Below are 20,806 nucleotides of genomic sequence, written 5' to 3' on the forward strand. Positions count from 1 at the left end.
CCAACAGTTGTTTCTTTAAAAACAAAATGAAATTTTAAAAATCTAGAAAAACCATCATGTAATCTGGTGGTTCTCAACACGGGTGACTTTGCCCACCCCTTCCCCCAGGGGACATATGGCAATGTCTGGAGATATTTATGGTTGTTGCAGTTGGGTAACAACAGAGGCTACTGGCATCTCATGGGTAGAGGGAGGGTTGCTGCCAGACATGCCAGGACAGGCCCCACAACCAAGAACTGTTTGACCCAAAACATCAGTAGTGCCCGGGCTGATAAAACCTGGTCTGATCTGATCACGAAAAAGGATGGGAATTACATATAAATAAGAATGAGGATGGAGAAGTAATCTGACTCAAAGGCATTTGAAAAATTATAGAACACTTTACTCAAATCTGAGCCAATCACTTTGAGAATCTGTATGTAATTAATGATTTTCTCAGAAAACGTGAGTTTTCCAAAAGAAACTATAGAAAACGTTGAGCTTCTAACCAAATTATCATGGAAGAAATAGAGGAAATTGCAAGAAAAGACAAAACAGTGAGCGAATGAGAGAGAATTCTATCAACATTTTAAAGAACGGATGCTTTCAATGTAATTTGAGTTGTTCCAGAGCATATAGTAAGGAAAAAAAAATCCTCCTTTTTTTTTTTTTTTAAATCAGAGTTAACAAGTTAATACCAAAACCTTACAAAGAAAACCTGTGGGGAAAAAAAATTACAGGAGAATCTCAGTTATAATTATCAATGTATTAAAAGAAAGTATTAGCCAGAAGATTCTATTAGTACTTTAAAGCAATAACGCATGATTCCAGGTGGGATTCATATTGGTGATGAATATTAGGAAATCCAATATAGTTTACCACTTCAATAAATCACAGAAAAATAATATGATAATCGTCATGATTTCTGAAAGGCAATTGTTAAAATTCAACATCTGAAAAAACTTCCATGTCTGTCCTTTAAAAAAAAGAATATATAGATATTTCCATATCATGATTTTATGTACCATAAAACATTCTACGAGATACACATACATACATGTATATATATATAGGTATGTTCAGTTAATTGTAAACATATGTATTAAATATATGCTTTAAAATATATGCTTTTAAAGTTACAAATTAAATATAAGAAAGAAAAGAAAACCTCTTCCCCAAGATAGACCATTCCAAATATCTCATAGCCCAGGATACAGAAACTATTTCAGAAGTACACACACAACTCAAACAGAACCAAGAGCTCTCATCGAGAATTGTAGGTTATACTTGGAAAGAGGCTTTTTCTGTCATTGTTCTGACTCTAAATTTGTGACTACAGAGCCTGAACAAACCTTCAGAGGTGTGCAGAATCCAGTGGGATGTATTCACAAAATTATTAGGGTTTTGGTCCTGCAAAATAAGAAGGATATGAAAGGGGCCCCTGGGTGTCTCAGTCAGTTAAGCTTTCAACTTTTGATTTCAGCTCAGATCATGATCTCAGGGTTGTGAGATCAAGCCCCGCACTGGGTGTGGAGCCTGCTTAAGATTCTCCCATGCTCTCTTCCCTCTATCCTTCCCCCTACTTCTTCTTTAAAGAAGAAGAAGAAGAAGGAGAAGGAGAAGGAGAAGGAGAAGAAGAAGAAAGATACGAAAAAAACTCAGAATAGAATAAAAGTGAATCCAATCAAATGTTGAAAGCATCTGGGCGGGGGCTATATCTCTAACCTGATTTCAGAATTAAATAATGTATAATTTGAAGAGGGCTGTAAGTCCATCCCATTTGATACGCATGGACTTGAAGTCTCTCTTGGTTTAGCAGCCATTAAAGAGGGCTTTGTCTGTCCCATGTGGATGGTGAGAAACCCACCCTTCCAGCGTGCTACTCCAGATCTTATCTCCTGGCCAAGACTTCAGGTTGTATGCAACCTCATTAAATATGGAAAGAAAACCAATCTGTACACATTGAATATTTTAAGCATTGGTAATGCTGAAGAGACTCTGAGTACTTAACAGATTAACAGCTACTCCAAAGTAAAAAGGCATTTGGGTAATTGATTTAGACTTGCATTTTTAGGATGAAAGGAACAAGAAAACTTGACTAATGTTGTAAACAGTATAAGACCATTTAGGAGAATTTATGACTCTCCCCATATGTTCAGTTTTAATGTACTTGATTTATCAGAGTAGTATCTAAGAACTTGGGAAGGTTTGTTTGTTAATCAGACATTTGAAGGACTTCAAGGAAAATTAAATATATTGAATCTATAAATGCAGTTTAAATGTTTAAGGGAATTTTATTAGATTATACAAGCACTCTTAAAAGTAACTGTCAAAATTTGCTAGCTTTATAAATAGATGATAAGACTTGTAATTTAATTTGTAAAGCATAAGGAAGAATTAGGCTTCTACGTTTATAACTTATTACCGTTACTAATGTGACTAGAAAGGAATTTATAACCTATTAAAGTTACAAATTTTACTAAAGTCACATTTTAAATTTTGTGTATGCTGATTAATCTCTGAGTAATCTTGTTTGAGTACAAACTACCCCCTTAATGGCATCAAAACACTCTGCCCGTGGAGATCACAAGCCGCAAAGATCCACTAGCCTGGAGAGCCCTGGGGCCATTAGCTACTAGAGAGGAAGTCAACCCTGGAACGAGGCCAATCGATGCAAAAGGCACCAAGAGATGAAACGATGATCTCTTTAAACCTCTGTATTCCACCATGCCTGAAGTCTGACTGCCCTGAATGTTTGTGAGTCAATACAGTCCTCCTTTATGCTTACGTTACTTTGAGTTCAGTTTTTCTCATTTGCAAATAAAAGCTCAAGTGTTTGCAGCTCAGAGCATCTCCCCTCTTGTGATCTTTCCTTCTCTCCCAGCTTGAAATTGACAGGTGACGTTAGGGCAACAGATCTTTGATCTTATGGGTCAGTTTATCCGGACAGAGGTAAACTGTTCGTAGTTCATTTTTCACGAGACTAAAAAAGAGTCAGGCAAGTTAAATGCTTTTTGTATGTCAGTGGAACTCCTACAGCTGAGAGAGCAAAAAAGACAGGACACCAATAGGAAAATGGACAAGAAGGAAACGGGCATGTGGACAAGTGGACAAGTCGACAAACGGAAAATGGCCACGAATTCTATGCAATTCTCAGAAGAAAACGGACTCCGTGCTAGTATCAGAGAAAGGCAAATGTAAACCACCCTGAGATACTATTTTAACCCATCAGATGGTCAAAAATGCACAATTTGGATAAAATCATTTGTTGGTAGGGATGTGGGAAAACAAGAGCCCTTGCGCACTGTGAGTGGAACCATGGCTTGAGTGTTCATTTGGAGAGTGATCTGGCTCTCCAAGATTTTGTGAAATTGGGCCCATCATTACCCTCAGACACAGGTTTTCTACTGCTGAGTCTAGAGCCCCCCAGATTCACTCTCAGATGCCCAAGAGACCATATACTAAGGGGTTGACAACAGTGTTGGGGCTTCCAGGAGTTAGAAGGCACAGAGATGTCAGAGGCGCTTGGGTGGCTCAGTCAGTTAAGCATCTGCCTTCGGCTCAGGTCATGATCCTGGGGTCCTGGGATCGAGCCCCGCATAGGGCTCTCTGCTTGTGGGAATCCTGCTTCTCCGTCTCCCTCTGCTGCCACTCTCCTGCTTGCACACTTGCTCTCTCTCCCTCTCTCTGTCAAATAAATAAAAAATCTTAAAAAAAAAAAAAGAAAGAAACCCTGAAGAGGTCCACTAAAAAATGTGAAAGATAAGTAAAATGTGCACTATCCACACACTAGATCTCCGGGCAGAAGGAAGGAGAGGGGAAGGAAGGAATTGGCTGTACATACGGCAACATGGACAGATCTCAAAACCGTGGGTTGGCTGAAAAAAAGAAAGTATGAAACAGAATTGATTTGGGACACAATACCTTTTAAGTACATTTTCTAAAGCAGAAAGCAATACTATATGTTTCTCATGGACACACATATAAAGAAACTTACTGAAAGTCATCTGGGAAAGCAAATAGTAAATACACCAGACACAACGAACGGAATGAGACTGGGGAACAGGAGGGAAAAGAGAGGAAAATAAAATAAAATAAAATAAAATAAAATAAAATAAAATAAAATAAAATAAAATAAAATAAAATAAAATAATTTAAGAGGGACTGTGGGAGAGGATGATGGTGATGATATGCCATGAAATTAGAAGCATGATCGGCTCAATTCTATGCACCTAAGAGATCTTCATGATCATAATTTGAAATTGAAAGAGGAACAAAGTGAAAGCCAATGGAAGTAATATTTCCCTCAAAGGAAATGTGGGCATATGAGCTCAACGGGATGGCCGGCAAGCCCACGATTTACTGTGGATGCTAACCGTGGAGTAAAGTGGAAGTTTATGAAATAATATTTTGCGGCCATGACAGAGAGGAAATGGAACTCGGGATTACATAGAAACTAAGACTGTAACCACATAAAAAGAAGAAAAACTCACGAGAGCACAAGGAAACAGAAACAGTTGTATGATGAAGGGGACAAGGAGTAAAATCTCCTGTAATAATAAGTCATTCAAATTTTTTTTTGAAATAAGACTTAACACAATATATGAATAGATATTAAGAACAAGAATCAAGGGTGTCCGGCTGGCTCAGTCAGAAGGGCATGTGACTCTTGATCTCGGGGTCATGAGTTCAAGCCCCATGTTGGGTAAAAAGATTACTTAAATTAAAACTTTAGGGGCGCCTGGGTGGCACAGCGGTTAAGCACCTGCCTTCGGCTCAGGGCGTGATCCCGGTGTTCTGGGATCGAGTCCCACATCAGGCTCTTTCGTTATGAGCCTGCTTCTTCCTCTCCCACTCCCCCTGCTTGTGTTCCCTCTCTCGCTGGCTGTCTCTATCTCTGTCAAATAAATAAATAAAATCTTTAAAAAAAAAAAAACTTTAAAAAATATACACAAAAAAATAAAAACAAGAATCACATCACAACTGGCCTTCTTCGAAGCCAAATATGGGTTTTTGACTTACTTGCTTATTTTGTTAAAATGACAGTAGCTAGTCTTCTGCCCCTTCCCCCAAGCAACCCCTTCAAGCACCGAAGGCCCAGACACTGAGAAAGACCTCAGAAGGGATGGAAAGAAATCTGACAAAATGTGGACATCTCCTCCTGCTAGGTGCACTTACATGGGTATGCATGATGTTAATTCCCTGTACTCTTTTGCGTCTTTGAAGTATTGCATAATTAAAAGTAAAAATAAGTCCGTGTGATACGATGCAACATGCCGAGCTCAGAATCTGGCCTGGAGCAGCCATGCAGAAACCTTTGGTCCTTTTTCCCCATCCGTGCTTTCCTTCCTCCTGGATTTCTGTGGCACCTTCCAGGCGGACTCAGGCATATGTCATCCCTCACCTGCCAACACCTGTCACTCTTTGCCCTGCTCATGGTTTTTCACCTGTTCCAGACTTGCCCGCTACCATTGTTAAAGTGGTCAAGCTCTTGTTGGAACCATTGGTCATTTCTGTTCTTCTCAGTGGAAGGTAGAGGAACCCAGCCATCTGGGGCTGAAACTCTGGGAGGAGGAACAGAAGAGAAGCAGCCCCAAGGGCAGCAGCCATCCAGGAGCTTAGCCCCAGTTGCTGCCCCGGAATAGTGCTGACCCCATTACTATTCCTACTGCCACCACCACCGGCGGCCCTGATGCAGGTCACCCAGGCAGGCGCACTTTGTTCTTGGCTCTGGGGCCTTTTGTTGGCAGCGGTCTAAGATGCCTCTGCCCAGCCCCTGTGACTTTGGGATGTTCTAGTGAAAAGGGTCAAATGTGGGAAAGAAAATTCTGGAACTTGACCACCAGCAAGAGCCAGATATGGCTGACAATGACTCTTCCCAGTTCTGCCCGGAGGAGACCCAGTCTGTGGTTCCAGCACAGCCTGCAGGAGCCCTTGAGGGCGGGAGCCTGGGTGAGAGAGGAAGAAGAAGAGAGGCTCCCCCACTGCCCTCTACTGAACAGTCTTCTTGACTTTGCCCCTAGTCCGTGAACAACCTGGCCTCACTTCTTGTTGTCTCCTGTCAGATACCCCAAGACTCCAAACATAAAATGACAAGATGCAAATGAAAGCTTCATTACCCAGGATTACAATAGGTGTCACACCCTGCTTGGATCCAGGGCTCTTGACCCTTGGGTCTTTGTGTCACTCTTGACATTCTTTTGGTTCTATTGCCCATCTCTCTCTGACTTCTCCTCCTCCTTTTCCTCCCCCTCGTCCTTCTTCTCTCTTTCTTCATTATCTCTCTGATTATTGACCACACACACATGCTGAGTTCATAGAAATTTCCAAGGCTTCCCTGAAAGATACAGATAGTTGACAGGCTTCCTGCTTCTGAAAGAGCTTCCAATTTAGCTGGGAGAGTAAGAACCCCAGGAGACGGCGTGCACCTGTGCTGAGCATCAAGTGAAAGTTGTGTACAAAGCCTGAGTGATACCCAAGTCATAGGGCATTAGAGCGTTCTTGGACAGTGACGGAGAGATTTGTCCATCTCCTGACCAGGTAGGAACTCAGTCCGGGGCGTCAGGAAAGTGGAAAGGTCACTGAGAAGGCTCAAACGTCAAGGTGGCCATGGAAGCTTTTAATGGCACAAGAATTTCTTCCCTTTCGACCACTCAATTGCTAGCATTTTTTTTTTTTTTCAGAGCTAGACGCTAGAAGGAATGCTGTAATTATGCGGAATAAGAGGGTATGATTTCAGAGAGGGCCTCCAACATACTATGCCGAAACTAACCCAGAAATAAATAACCATACCCAAGAAATCGACCTTCCTCTGACAGAGAGAGATGCCGGTGAACAGGAACATGGATGCCATGTCTTCTGGAAGCCCTAATGAAGCTGTTACCCAAATATCATCACAGAGCCACTAAACTAAAGCATTCCCATCTTCCCAGCCCTGTTCCCACACAAGTTCCGATGAGCCATGTTAGAACAGGAAGGAGTCATTTTAACATTAGTCTCAGGATGTAATTTCCGGGCTGAGTCCCCAGTGTTTCCCCCCAGAAGAGGAGGGCTGGTACGTATCCGCTCAGGATGCCATTCAAACTAACAGTTCAGATGCCCTCGTGTGACCAGGATGTTCTTCCTTTTAAATGCTAGGTAGCTTATACATTTTAGGATCCTGGCTTGTTCTTTACTTTTCTAAGTTGTTGCTGAGAATATCTGAATGAGGCCTAGATTCGTCTTTCTAACCAATAAAAACAAAAGGCCTGGATTTGCCCCCTACAAATACACACCCCTTCCATGCTTGGCAAAGAAGGTTTCTGTACAATGTTAGTTAGCAACATGACAAGTTAAGGGTGCTGGGGATGAAGGACAGAGGGTGAGGACAGGGCTTAAATCAGGGCTCATCAAAGGCCAGGAAGAACTATTAGGAGGACAACAGCCTTTCATGAAAATAGTGTCCCGGCCACCCATGGACAGCCTTCAAGAAGCACACAAATTACGGAGACAACTGACGAGAAAGAAATGAGTGAAAAGTGCACAGGGGTGGCTGGCATTTCAAGCCATGGTCTTCCTTTTTTGGGGGGAAAGCTAGTTTCTGAAGCATAAAAAATGGTTCCTGTTCATTTAGAGTCAATGTGAAGTTTTTCCTGCCAGTAATATTTTGCTTATTTTAATTTCTAGTCTTTGGGAATGTTCCCTCTGGATAAGATTTACAAAATATTTAGCCTGATTTTATAATAATCCTCTCCTCCAAAAAAAAAAAAAAAAGTGCTAAATCAAACCAGGAGGCAGCTCCAATCATCTCTGACAATGAAACTCAGAGCAATTTTTAGTATTTCCCTTGAAGGGATGTCTAGGATAACTTGGAGTTCCTTCGATTTCATCTAACAGGTGGCCAGATATTTTCGGTATCTGGCCCAGAAGCTGCCAGGTTCAGTTTATCTAAGAATAGGTGTGGCTAGAGACCAGAAACACTGGCCCCCTTCCCTAGCTTCTAAGGGTTTGGGATGGGTTTTCTTGCCCATTTTGGTTTAATGCAGATTTTTAAAAAATTTTAGTACAAGTTTTTGTAAATACATGTAAAGCAACATAAGAAAATGAAAGAATTGATCAAAAGCCATCTAGGGAAGCTAATCCTTATTTAAATGAGGCATTACACAATCAGCTCCCAGAATAAAAACACTTCTATTTCTGATCACAAGGTGGCAATAGTACCCTACTCATTTAATAGGAAGACTCCAATGCTCTGGGAATTTGCAAACACATTAAAAAGGTGAGAGTGTATATTGCAGGTGCGTGACACCTTTTCCCTGTTCAAGCCAAGATTTTTTCAATGAAACCGAATTAAACTGGATGAATATTTACTGCATGTTACTTTCAAGGAAGCCCAAGGCTTCTGGGCTTCAATGTAGACCTCCCAGCATTATTTCAACACAGTCTAGGCTTCTAGAACAAGATGAAATCTTGAGTGGGGCCCTGACACCGTCTGGGGTTGCACTGGCTTGGAGACTCCAACAAGACATGGTTTTGGAAGCTTCCCAGAGAAGAATAGTCGAAAATGGGCTCTTTGTGGCAAATGATCACGATGGCAGGGGTTCCTTCAAGTCAGCCTCATTCTTTCCTGTTCTTGCAGACAATCACAGAACTCCAGCCGGCCTGGCTTGAACCCGACCTCCCACCAATCACACTGCCTCCATGCGGCCCCTGCTCTGACCCCTCAGACTCGATATCTTCCCTGAGTTGCAAGTGGCTGTGATACTTTGAGAAATGGTTTGGGACTGCCAACCCCATTCCCTCTGAGTGGTAGCTCCTTACCCACTTCCCTTAATGTCATTCATGCTTTGTCTCTGGGCTGTGTCTTTCTGCTCCCAGCCTGCCCATTAGATGGGGACACTGGCATAGCCCACCCACTGGAAGCCCACCCACTTGCTGAAACCAAACCTTAATTTTTACATTTTTTTAAAAGTGCATTTCAATGTGAAGCAATTAACTTGAGTCCTTTTCAACAACTACTAGAATAGAATATCATGAAGAATATATTTCTTCTTTAAAAAAAAAAGGTTTTATTTATTTATTTGTCAGAGAGAGAGAGAGAGCACACAAGCAGGGGGAGCAGCAGGCAGAGGGAGAAGCAGACTCCCTGCTGAGCGAGAAGCCTGACGCAGGACTCGATCCCAGGACCCTGGGATCATGACCTGAGCCAAAGGCAGATACTTCACCGACTGAGCCACCCAGGCGTCCCAAGAATACATATTTCTTCAGCTCACCTGATCTAGTGATAACCCAGTAAATGTAGGTCTGTTTAGCTCGATGAAATTTTGTGTGTAGGTATTTTTCATTCATTCAGAACGTAATCTCTCATTTTTCTCTCCAACGAGAAGTATATGTACACCATTGCACACCCACTTTCTTTCTCACCACGCTCATTCTCTCCAGCACTGCTGTGTTCTTTTAACTGCTCCAAGCCACCTCCCTTAAAAACTACCAGGCCCCTTTGTGGTTCTCCAGAGCCACGCTAGTTGATAATCCTAAGTAAGAAATTTACCAGCAGAATGTTCTCAGGCAAGTGACCCAGCCCAGCTAAAACAGCCCCAGCTCAGGGTGCCGGGGTGGCTCAGTCGTTTGAGCGTCTGCCTTCGGCTCGGGTCACGATCCCCGGGTCTGGGATTGGGTCTCGCATCAGGCTTCTTGCTCAGTGGGGACCCTGCTTCTCCCTCTCCCTCTGCCACTCCCCCTGCTTGTGCTCTCTTTCTGACAAATAAATAAATAAAATTAAAAAAACAAAACCAAAACAGCACTAGCTCAAAAGGCTCTGAGCTCATACATGTGACAGAGGCCAAGCACAGAACAGGTGCTCACCGTTCACGTTCTTACTGTTCGGTATGTCTGGCAGTAGTGTCTCCATATGTATTAAGAATGTCTTTTTTTTTCTGATGCCTTGACATCTGGGGTCTTGCTGGCCCTGGAGAGACTGCCCCTTTCAGGGCTGGCCAATTCGTCGAGAGAGAGTTCAAGACTCACCCGAGACCATGCCTTTCACACGCAAACCAACCAATCCGGAGCCCACATCCCCACTACCTCCTTTCCCGGCTCACACAGGGCTCTCACATGGGGCCTCTATTACCCCATCCTAATTACCCCCAGACAGGGACCAGACAGCTAGATACACCCCTACACTCAGAGCTTGGTGAAATCATTCAAACTAGCCAATCCTAAATCTGCACTCCTTGCTTTACGTGTTCCCTACCACAGAGACCACAATAAAGGCTCTTGCCCACAGTCCCTGCTCCCTGCCCCCTGACCAACTCTGGGGCTTCCCCCACGTGGCCCTCCATCACGCGGCCTGTCCCTTCCTCTTGGGGACTGTGAGTGACAAGCTCTCTGTTCAGTGGCAGTCATCTCACCACCCTTCAAAAGTAATAAAACCTACATTAAAAATTATTGTAACAAGATTCATGGCAGCCTTGAAATATTGATATTTTCCGTGTTGTTAGAATAAAATCTAACACGATTGCCAATATAAGGTGTAAAATGATTATTTAATGTCTGTTGTGAAACCAACACCCTATTGTGTGATTTGGGGAATACAATAATTTAAGACAATCTTTCCCTTTCCTGATTTCACCACCTCTTAGAGGAATGCAATACAGGTGCAACATAAAAAAAACAAAAAAACAAAAACAAAAACAAAACAGAAATCGCAGGACCAGACCACGATCAGGGCAGTTAGGGAGGTACAAAGAAATCACAGGAGGGCAATAAAAGTACAGATGTATTGGAGGACGAGATTGCCGTTGCTGACGGACTCCAACATTTTTTTTCTCTTATGCATTCTGCCTTTCTTTGTTCTATACAACTAAGCCTTTCCAGCGTTAATGTGGAGATAGATACACTTAACAATCACTCTTCAAAAAAGACTAGCACTTTCTCGATTAGTTCCAGTAAACCATGCCCACCTGACAAGATTCAGATGGTTCTGTAAAGCAAATGATGAATCTTCACGGCACGCAATTCCTTCTGGGACAGCAATGAAGTGTCAGAACTTGTTTATACGTGGAACACTCACGTACATACGCAGGGAACTTGTATTCGGCTGCCCGCTCGCCTGGCCTCGTGACAATTTAGTAGACTGCCTGTCTGTTTAGCATGAAGTTTACCTGGCAACGAACATGAGAAGTGTTCGGAGATCTTTTAAAATCCTGCCATTTTATCATTTGACTGCCTCCGTGGGTTATCTCTTTTTTCACTTAAGGGTAACTTTTATGATGATGTGAGGACTCACGTAACATTAATATCCGTGAAGCATCTGCGTACCCTTATGATGTTTTACATTCTGCACAAGAGGACTGCGGGGATTCCCAGCGTAGGATTTCTAGGTGGCCCACGAAGACTTCTCCTGGAGGCTCACTTCCAACAGCAAGTGTCCTTCCTGCCTTGTCCCTGTTGCTGTCCCCTCCACTTCTTTGAGGTCAAAATAACCCTGACACAATATGATTTGCCATCCACTGACCCCTTCCTTCTGTGCCCTTGCAAATGCTCCAGAGGTCCCTGCTCACCCATCTGATGCCCCGTGTGAATGAGAAGCATGGCGCCTTTGCTCTCAGCTCTCGGGGCTACCTCTGGGAATCTGTCCTCTGCAACACCTGTATCCCATATGATGAGACCCTGCTTGCACCTGTAAAAGAGGGGTACCTTCCTTGCCTATCTCAGTGAACACTGGGTGCCTGTCTCCAGGACTGTTCCGCAGTCAGTAACATAGGACCAAAGTTTGTGACTGATTTGTATTTATTTTTATTAAATAGGATTCCCGGTTTTTCCCATCGTAACCTCACTTGCTATCACTTACATCCTGACCAACTTTCTTTCTTTTTTTTTTTAAGATTTTATTTATTTATTCAACAGAGATAGAGACAGCCAGCGAGAGAGGGAACACAAGCAGGGGGAGTGGGAGAGGAAGAAGCAGGCTCATAGCGGAGGAGCCTGATGCGGGGCTCGATCCCAGAACGCCGGGATCACGCCCTGAGCCAAAGGCAGACGCTTAACCGCTGTGCCACCCAGGCGCCCCTGACCAACTTTCTGAACAAGAACAAAAGGAGGACCCTGCCGCTGGCAGCATGGAAACATCCCCAGGTCTCAGCCCCTAACGGTGAGCTGGGATTTGTGGGCTGAGGTCATTTTGGGTTTTACATCCCTTTCCTTATTCTTCTAACCGTGGATATGTTTTTATTAAGAGAAGGACAGGGATGATGCAAAGGCACGAGTAGGGACGCTTGTAGCTACATTTGTGGAGTGCAGAATAATGCTGTGAACATTCCTGGGGTGTCAGGTAACAACTGTCAAGCCAAACTGATGAGGCAAATAACAACATGTGTCATTACAAATAATTAAATAAGGTTTTTATTTTATTTTATTTGAGACAGAGAGAGCACAAGCAGGGTGGAGGGGCAGGGGGAGAAGTAGACTCCCCATTGAGCAGGGAGCCCAACGTGGGGCTCGATCCCAGGACCCTGAGATCATGACCTGAGCTGAAGGCAGACGCTTAACTGACCGAGCCACCCAGGCGCCCCTCAAATAAAGTTTACACAGGTGTATTCTTCAGCACTCCCTACTTGTTCATATGCTTTGTGGAGTCAAAGTAATAAGATCTAAAACCATGTGTTAGATTTATAATACTAATTTTTTAACAATGAATTCTGAGATGTTTTTAATTTTCTGAATCACATAATTATAACATGTTTATTATGCCTTGTCTTCGCCAAACACACAGACACACAGACACACAGACACACACACACAGACACACACACACACACACACACACTACTTAATTTGGTGGGAGCTGATGGTGTTGAAATGTGAGCTTGTCTGTGGACACATGCCCCCCCCCCGCCCCCGCCAAGAACATCATCTCTCTGTGTTTCTAGGAAGAGTGTTGAGAACCATGGTGTATGAGTTTCCTACAGCTGCTGTAACAAATTTCCACAAACTCAGTGGCTTAAAACAAACACAAATTTATTATCTTACAATTCCAGTGGCCAGAGTCCGAAATGGGTATGACAGGGCTAAAACCAAGGCACTGGCCAGGCTGGCCCCTCCTGGGGGCACTAGGAAGGGTCCACTTCTTTGCCTTTGCACCTTCTGGAAGAAGCCTGCACTGCTCGGCTCCTGACTCTCCTCACTTCCCATCACCTGGCCTCCCGTGTCATGTCATGTCATCTGCCTCCCCTGTGGTCAAGGATCCTTCTGCCTCTTTCTTGTAAGGGCACATGTGATTACGTTTAGGGCCCACCTGGACAATCCAGAACCATCTGCCCATCTCAGGATCCCAGCCGCACGGTCCCTTTTACCACATCCAGTTGCTATTCCTTGATGCCAGGGACTGGGGACTGCACGTGGTTGGGCCAGACCACACGTGGTGATGTAACGTGGGGCGGGGACTTCGAGGCAGCCAGCCTGGACTCTACCTACTGGTTGCACCTGTTACTTACACTCTGTTTGCTTCCATCCCCTGATTTGTTAAATGCAGATAAAAATAGTACCTCCCTCGTAGGAGTCCCTGAGTTAATACATGTAAAAATCTTAGCATATGAATTGTACACTTAATAAGAAAATATTAGAACAGTGTCTCAGACATACTGCGCACTCATGGTGATTATTATTAATCCTTCTAAAGACCTGAGTGTCCCCTGGGGAAGACACACGCGTGCACGTACGCACACACACACACACACACACACACACCGATCTCACTGTTTCTTCCGCAAGGGCCTTACCTGAGTTCCAGGCCCAAGGCCAGCGGGCTCTGGCACCGACCCCATGTTGCCTAAGGCATCATACCTCAGATGCTCAGGGTCCTGCCCTTCTGCTCATGGCAGCTCATCCACAGGGCATCAGGGAACGCGGTTCAGCTCTTGTCACACTAAATAAAAGTTCCGGTCCTGTTGCCGTGGCCACCGGCCCCTGAGAGCAAGATCCTGAGCTGGTTCCTGCCCTTACTCAGGCTCCTGTGGCTGGCTTCTGTCCCGGCCAACTCACCCCTTTCTTCTCCCGTGGCTGTCCCCTGCCACTGACCAGAGACACACGCTCCTTTCTTCCTTCACGCGTTCTCCTGGGACAGAACTGTCCCCACAGTCACTCCCAGCTCCCAGAGGTGCTCACTCATGCTGTGGCAGCAGCTCTCGCTGGGTCTTCGTGTGATTGTGACCCAGGGATAAGGACACAGAAACTACAGAGCCATCGACTGAGAGAGGCAGAGCCTTCGGCTTCGGGTGAAAACTGGGCTCTGGCACCTCTTTCTTAGTGAGTTTAAAAATCTCTCTCACGGTTGCCTATTCCTGGACCCCTCCTCTTCACTCCACTGGGAGCTGGCAAACCTTTTACAGCCTCATGTGAGAACGGAGAGGATATTCGTTTATTTCACTATACACCTTGCTATTTTCATCCAGTTCCCTGGGCTTCCTGCAGAAGTCACCTTACAAAACCTAACACAGGCACAGAAAATACCATCTTAATTTTAGCACGACGGAGGACAGAAATATGCCTGTAGTATAACTGCACGGAGCCCAACACATTAAATTTAACCTACTAAATTTACAGGGACACATTGCAGACTGCGTCCAGACAGCCCGGGACACTGTCATGCTTTTGCCTCCTTACTAAATTATGCTCACAACAAAGGGAAAGAAATTGTCTCGTGAAGTCGACTCCAATCACCCCGTTGGCATATCTCCTGTTTATAAGCAAACGGCAAATATTCCCCAAGTCAAATTAGGTGTTAAATGACTCTGCCTCCCGGAGACTTTCATGGGTGTGGCTGTGCGCAGACCCCGGCCCACATGGGTGTGGGGCAAAGAGGTGAGGAGCCCAGCGCCTCACTAATGATGGAGCTCGTGGCTTGCCTCCCAGTCTGGTTTTCATTCCTGAGGAGTCCTGCGTGGGGGCTTGTGGGGCAACATCGACAGCAAGACCATTATGTTTTTATGCTTTTGCCCTGGGGGAACATTTTTGTGGTGTCTGCAGGGCCCCTTGAAAGCCTGCTCATTTAGCACAGCAATGTGCAAAGTAATTGAAACCTGGCTCTCCTGCATGCACTGACTTCCTTGCTGCAAAAATGTGAGAGCTGGGCTCTCATGAGAAGACGGCCGCCGTCAGTCTAAGTCTCTCTGGCCCCCAACCAGGCACATGTCTCCTAATTGTCCAGCCCTGTGCTGCTGGGTGGGGGGGTTCAAGAACGCCTTGTCAAGAGCGATCGAGAAGCTTCCACGAACACATGGGTGGTCACACGCCAGCCCTCAAAGCTGTGGGGCATCCCTGGTGTCACTTAATTATCTCTGTGGCTGTGAAGTGTCTCAGTAGAAATTACTCCATTACTACTTCTTTCCCAGTAGGTGTTTCAGACTGACAGGACAGCTGCTGGGGTAGCAAAGCATGTTAATTGGGACTTTTTCTTAAAAAAAAAAAAATAGATTTAAGGCAGTCAACAACAAGGGTTAGCCTCCTGCTTTTCAACCTATTGCAATCTGTGTAGTGTCCATCTGAAGCTTCCTTTTCGTGCCTCAAATGTTCAGGGCCAAGTTAAGGACATAAGAATTGGGGGAGGTGACTGAGTTGAAAAAAGAGAGGTAGATCCAAAAAAAAAAATAGTCAAAGGCTCTGGGCAGACAGTGACTGCTAGCTTCTCCTGTAATTTGAGATGAGAAACATATCGGGAGGAGGCGGGGAAGCCAAAATTATTTACAGCTGGACAGGCGATGAAAGTAAAATAACCGCCCACAGTCAGGAAAAAGAGGGATTTTCATGAGGGACGGAGATACGTGCATACCGAACACGCAGAGAATGGGTCTGGAGCAGGACTAAATGTATGGGTGAGGCACTAAGGGACACAGTCCAAGGAGATCAACTCTTCCGTTCTTTTCTTCAGTCAACTAACACTCAGAGTGTCTACTCTGGTTCAAGCACTGGTTTAGGCCTTATGAATACAAATAGGACAATGACAGGCAGGTCCTAACTCTATGGAGATTATATTTGTGTGTGTGTGTGTGTGTGTGTGTGTGTGTGTGTGAAAGAGGGAGAGAGAGAAGTACGGTGGGCTAAGGAAGAGTGACAGACAACGCAAATCGCAAATGTGACCTTATTTGGAAAAAGGGTCTTGCAAATGTGATTAAGTTAAGGATCTTGAGATCATTCTGGTTATTATGGTGAGCCCTAAACCCAATGACAGATGTCATTCTAAGAGACAGCAAGCGACATAAAGAGGAGGACAAGGTGACTGAAGGTGGAGGCAAAGGTTGGACTTTCGCAGCCACGAGCCGAGGACACTGGGAGAAGCTGTAAGAGGCAATAAAGGATTCTCCACTTGGGCCTCCGGAGGTGGTGCGGCCCCACCAACACCTTGATCTCAGACTTGTGGCCTCCAGAGCTGTGATAGGATGACTTCCCGTTGCTTTAAGCCACAGCGTGGGTGGTCATTCGTACAACGGCTCTAGGAAACTAACACAGGCTCTAAAGAAAACAAAACAGACTGATGGAGGCCAACTGCTGGAAGTTCTCACGTAGTCAAAAGGCAAGTTCTTTGTAAAAAAGGGGTGACCAGGAGCCGCTTCCGGGGTCCTCTTCACGAGGACCACGCCGGGGATGCTCTTCCTTTGTTAGCACTACAGTTCGCGTCAGGAGTGGACACCTGTTTTTGTTGTCTGTTGACATCTCTTCTCACTTCCTCCGATTAATAGAAAGTCTTTGCTGCGGGGACCCTTTCCATGGTGTTCGGGTGGGGCTGCCTCCCTTCCTCCTGTCCCCCCCAGATCTCATTCCCACAAATAGACACAGAACCATGGCCTCACCAGTGAACTCCATCATCCGGGCGCAGTGATTGGGTCAGGGGTGAGCATGTGACTCGGGCCAGGCCAATCAGAGGTCTCTCCGGAAATTTTCTTCTGAAGCGCTGGGGAAAGACCCTCTCTTCACTGGGGAGCTAGCTGGTGGGACGTGACCCTGACGCTGTGGTTGCCTGACAGAGTCCTTTAGTCACGTGACCCGATAGCTTTCCTTTTTGCCCATTTTTGTTTAAATAGGTTCTCAGTCTCTCTTGCATGTGAATGAAAGGGTTCTAATTGGCCCTGCTCTGGTGACCTATGCCAGACTACATGTTGGATTCCTTTTGTGTAGCCTGGACAAAAGTCTAGAGGCAGAGCACTTCTCAGAAGGGACCCTACCCCCTTCCGTGGATCCCATCCTGCTTCCTTCTTAGCGTGGGAAAGGAGAGGGGGCAGGTCTTCCTGCCACAGCCATAAGGGAGAGGAAAGAAGCAATCCAAAAGGAAAAGAGTCAAAAGAATCAAAGCTAAGAAAACTTCAAAGAGACACCGAACCCCCAAATGAATAGTTGATAACATCTTTGTCTATCCCTTTGAAAATTCAATTCCCTAATACAGTGCCCCAGTTTTGTACTTGGCCTTAACCCCCATTAGCGCTTCACTCCGTATTGATCTCAGTTATTTGGTGCATAAACAGGACTGATGCTGGCTGATTTAAGCTGAGAATTCATTTATCAGAAGGCTGGGGAACTGGGCTCAGAAAATGCACCAGAACAATAAGAAGGTGAACAGGCAGAATCACAATCAAAATCAAGCCCCAGAACCAATCTGGGATAAGGGCTCAGCCAAAGAGCCGACATCACTTAGCCCCAGGACCAGAACTCTGCTGCCTAACCTCCTCCTTATCCCACCGCTTACCTAAATGAACTTTCCCATTCCGGCTAGGAGCCTCGGAACTCCAGAGGAGAGCACGTGCTTGGCCGGGTCTATGTTGCATGTCCCCTCACTCTGCCAGGTGTGAAGGGACCCTCTTTTTACAAAGCATGGCCAAGCTCTCTGCATATGGAAGTGTTTGTACTCGGTGTTAGGGATGTTTGCTACCTCCTGCTAGCTTGGTGATATTGGTCCTCCTGCCGTGATAGGACTGCTGGCCAACATGTGACCTGTCGTGTCAAATCCATTGGCTACCTTGTTATGCTTTGAGGTACCATTCTGCAGTACAAGTTTTGTTTCCTTCAGGAAAAGGAGATGAAAAATGAACAATGAAAACAAACAAACAAAACTCCCACACAGCATGGGTCGTGTTTTTGGTGGTTTTGCCTCCTACTGAGACGCATTTGGGGAAATTTCCTGAACATAAGTTAATTTAAAATTATCTCTTTGTCCTCTTTTGGGGTGATGTAGAGGGGTAAAAAGAGGTTGGAGCTGCCGCCACCGTGATTAGATTGTCACAATAGTGGCCTCTAGGGACAGACTCTTGATAGGGTGAAACAAGGTAAATAATTGCACACCTTGTTAAAAAGTCCTGCTGAGGGGCACCTGGGTGGCACAGCGGTTAAGCGTCTGCCTTCGGTTCAGGGCGTGATCCCGGCGTTATGGGATCAAGCCCCACATCAGGCTCCTCTGCTATGAGCCTGCTTCTTCCTCTCCCACTCCCCCTGCTTGTGTTCCCTCTCTCGCTGGCTGTCTCTATCTCTGTCAAATAAATAAATAAAATCTTTTTAAAAAATTAAAAAAAAAAAGTCCTACTGAAATTCAGTCACACTTCAGTTCTGTGACTCCGACCATTGTGCAAAGCAAGAGAAAAGTCAGAGATGCAAATGCCATCTGGTGAGAAGACATAAAACGGACCATAACTTATAATGGAGGTTCGCTTGAATCAGCCACAGTCTGCGCCTGCAGAATTCCAACATCTTGAGATGAGAGCAACAGCGTCATTTCTGCTGCGACTGTCCAGTGTGGCTGCATCTCTCAAAGACTAAACCTGTGCCTTTGAAGTGAGGCTCACTGGCCGAGGCACGGGGAGCATGGGCAAGCTCCTGGAGATGGTGGCAGGAGGTGCCCGGGAGCTGACGACCATGTCCATGGAGTCAGGCTCAGAGGACAGGGCACGCTCGTGGATTGATGGAGGAGCCTCAGGAGTGTGTTGCAGGTAGGGCAGAGCAGCACAAACAAGGATGGGAAAGCACAGTGACACCCCTACACCAAAGGGGACAGACCAGATGAGGCCGGGGCTGCCACCAGCTGGAATAGATCTGGGTAAATGAGGAAAAGTACCCCCCTGAGAAACGGAGGAAACACATAAAAATGTGTTGAAAAGATGGATTTGTCCAGAGGAGACCTGGCACTTAGGACACAGATGGGGATGAAATGCTTCCCCTCAGTTATGGACTGAGGTTTGTGTCCCTCAAACTTTATGCTGACGCTCTAATCCTCATTGTGATGGTAGTTGGCGACTTTGATAATTAGGTCATAAGGGTGGAGGCCTCAGGAATAGGATTAGTGCCCTTATAGGAGGCACAAGAGACCTCCCCTGTCCCCTGCCATGCGAGCACACAGCAAGAAGGCAGCCTCCTACCAGACAGGAAGAGACCTTTCACCTGAATGCAACCCTGTTAGCATCTTGGTCTTGGACTTCCCAGCCTCAGCCTCCAGAGCTGTGAGATACACGTTTCTGTTGTCTAAGCCCCCTGGGGTGTGGTATTTCGTCATAGCAGCCCTAGCTGCCTAGGACCGACTCTCACCTCTGGCGTCTAGAGAGTGGAGGTCTCATCTGTGTTCCCGCCCCTTGCTGTGCATTCATTGAGCAAAATATTTGTAAAAGCATCTGCTCTGCTCCTGGCACTGGGTTCCAGAATTACTTCAATATCTGGTGCGATCTGGTCAGGTGTCCTGCAACAGGGATTTTAACCTGAACCCTAAATGGTGAGGAGCCCCCACAGGGTGGGTCTGGGCCATGGAATGAGTGGGGTGTGTTTGAGGAGCAGAAAGGAAACTGAGACAGCATGCCATTGTCCAGACACATGGTGTGGAGGCCGTGTGGGCACCAAAGAGAAGCTGAGGTCTCCCTTCTTGCACCCACTTCAAGGGGCAGGAGGCTGGAGTGTCTATGGGCACAGACTCCAGCCCGACAGCCCGTGTTCTAACCCCAGCCATGCCACTGACTCATCATGAAATTCTGGATTAGGCTCTTGACATCGCTGTGCCTCAGTTTCCTCACTCGTAAAATGGAGATAATTATAGCACCTACCTCAAAGGATTGGTGTAAAGATCGAAAAACTTAGGAGAGCACCTCACATGTGGGAAGGGCTGCATAGGTCAGCCATCATCTTCACATATAATGTCCTTGGCCCCTTTAGAAGTATTTAGTGTCCTTAAACACCTCAGAAGCATCTCTGGCAGACGTGGGACTTGTAAAAACAATACATTTCCTCTCACGTTAAGCCAGAGACCTTCGTGTGTCTTCAGTAGCCCAGATAGAGTCTCTGGAATAACTCGACTTTTAAATGATACATTTGAAAATAAAGTTTGTGAGGGCTGAGTTCTTGATGCATGAACCCTAGTTATGTGCTCTCTGGAGCCATCACAGCCTGCTGTTACAGCCAATTTTTTTCAATCGCTAATTGTGAGAGATGCCCCAGAAACATCTCAGACCTCAGAGAAAGGTCCAGTAGGTGTCAAAGGAGAGAGCCGTGGATGGAGAGACCAACATTCTTCTAGGTGACGTGGGCCTCCTAGTCCCAGGGCAGAGTCCTGAGTGTGAGTTGGAAAGTGGGGAGCATTTCCTGAGAGCAGGAGTGGCCTCTTCTTTCTCATTCTCCCAGAGCTGAGCCAACAGGTCTGTTTATAGTCTCTTCAGGAATCCTGAGAGATGCCTCCAAGACAGAGTATTTCAAAACCGAACAAAGAATGAAGAAAGTATCAAATCCATGTATAGGGCACAGGGTGGGGTGGGAGAGGGAGGATTCCAAGGAGGAAAGAGAAAAAGGAAAGGAAAGAAAAGTAACAGAAAGGGAGGGGAAAGGGGAAGGA

The sequence above is a fragment of the Ursus arctos genome, unplaced genomic scaffold, assembly GCF_023065955.2.
Source record: "Ursus arctos isolate Adak ecotype North America unplaced genomic scaffold, UrsArc2.0 scaffold_1, whole genome shotgun sequence".
Taxonomy (NCBI): domain Eukaryota; kingdom Metazoa; phylum Chordata; class Mammalia; order Carnivora; family Ursidae; genus Ursus; species Ursus arctos.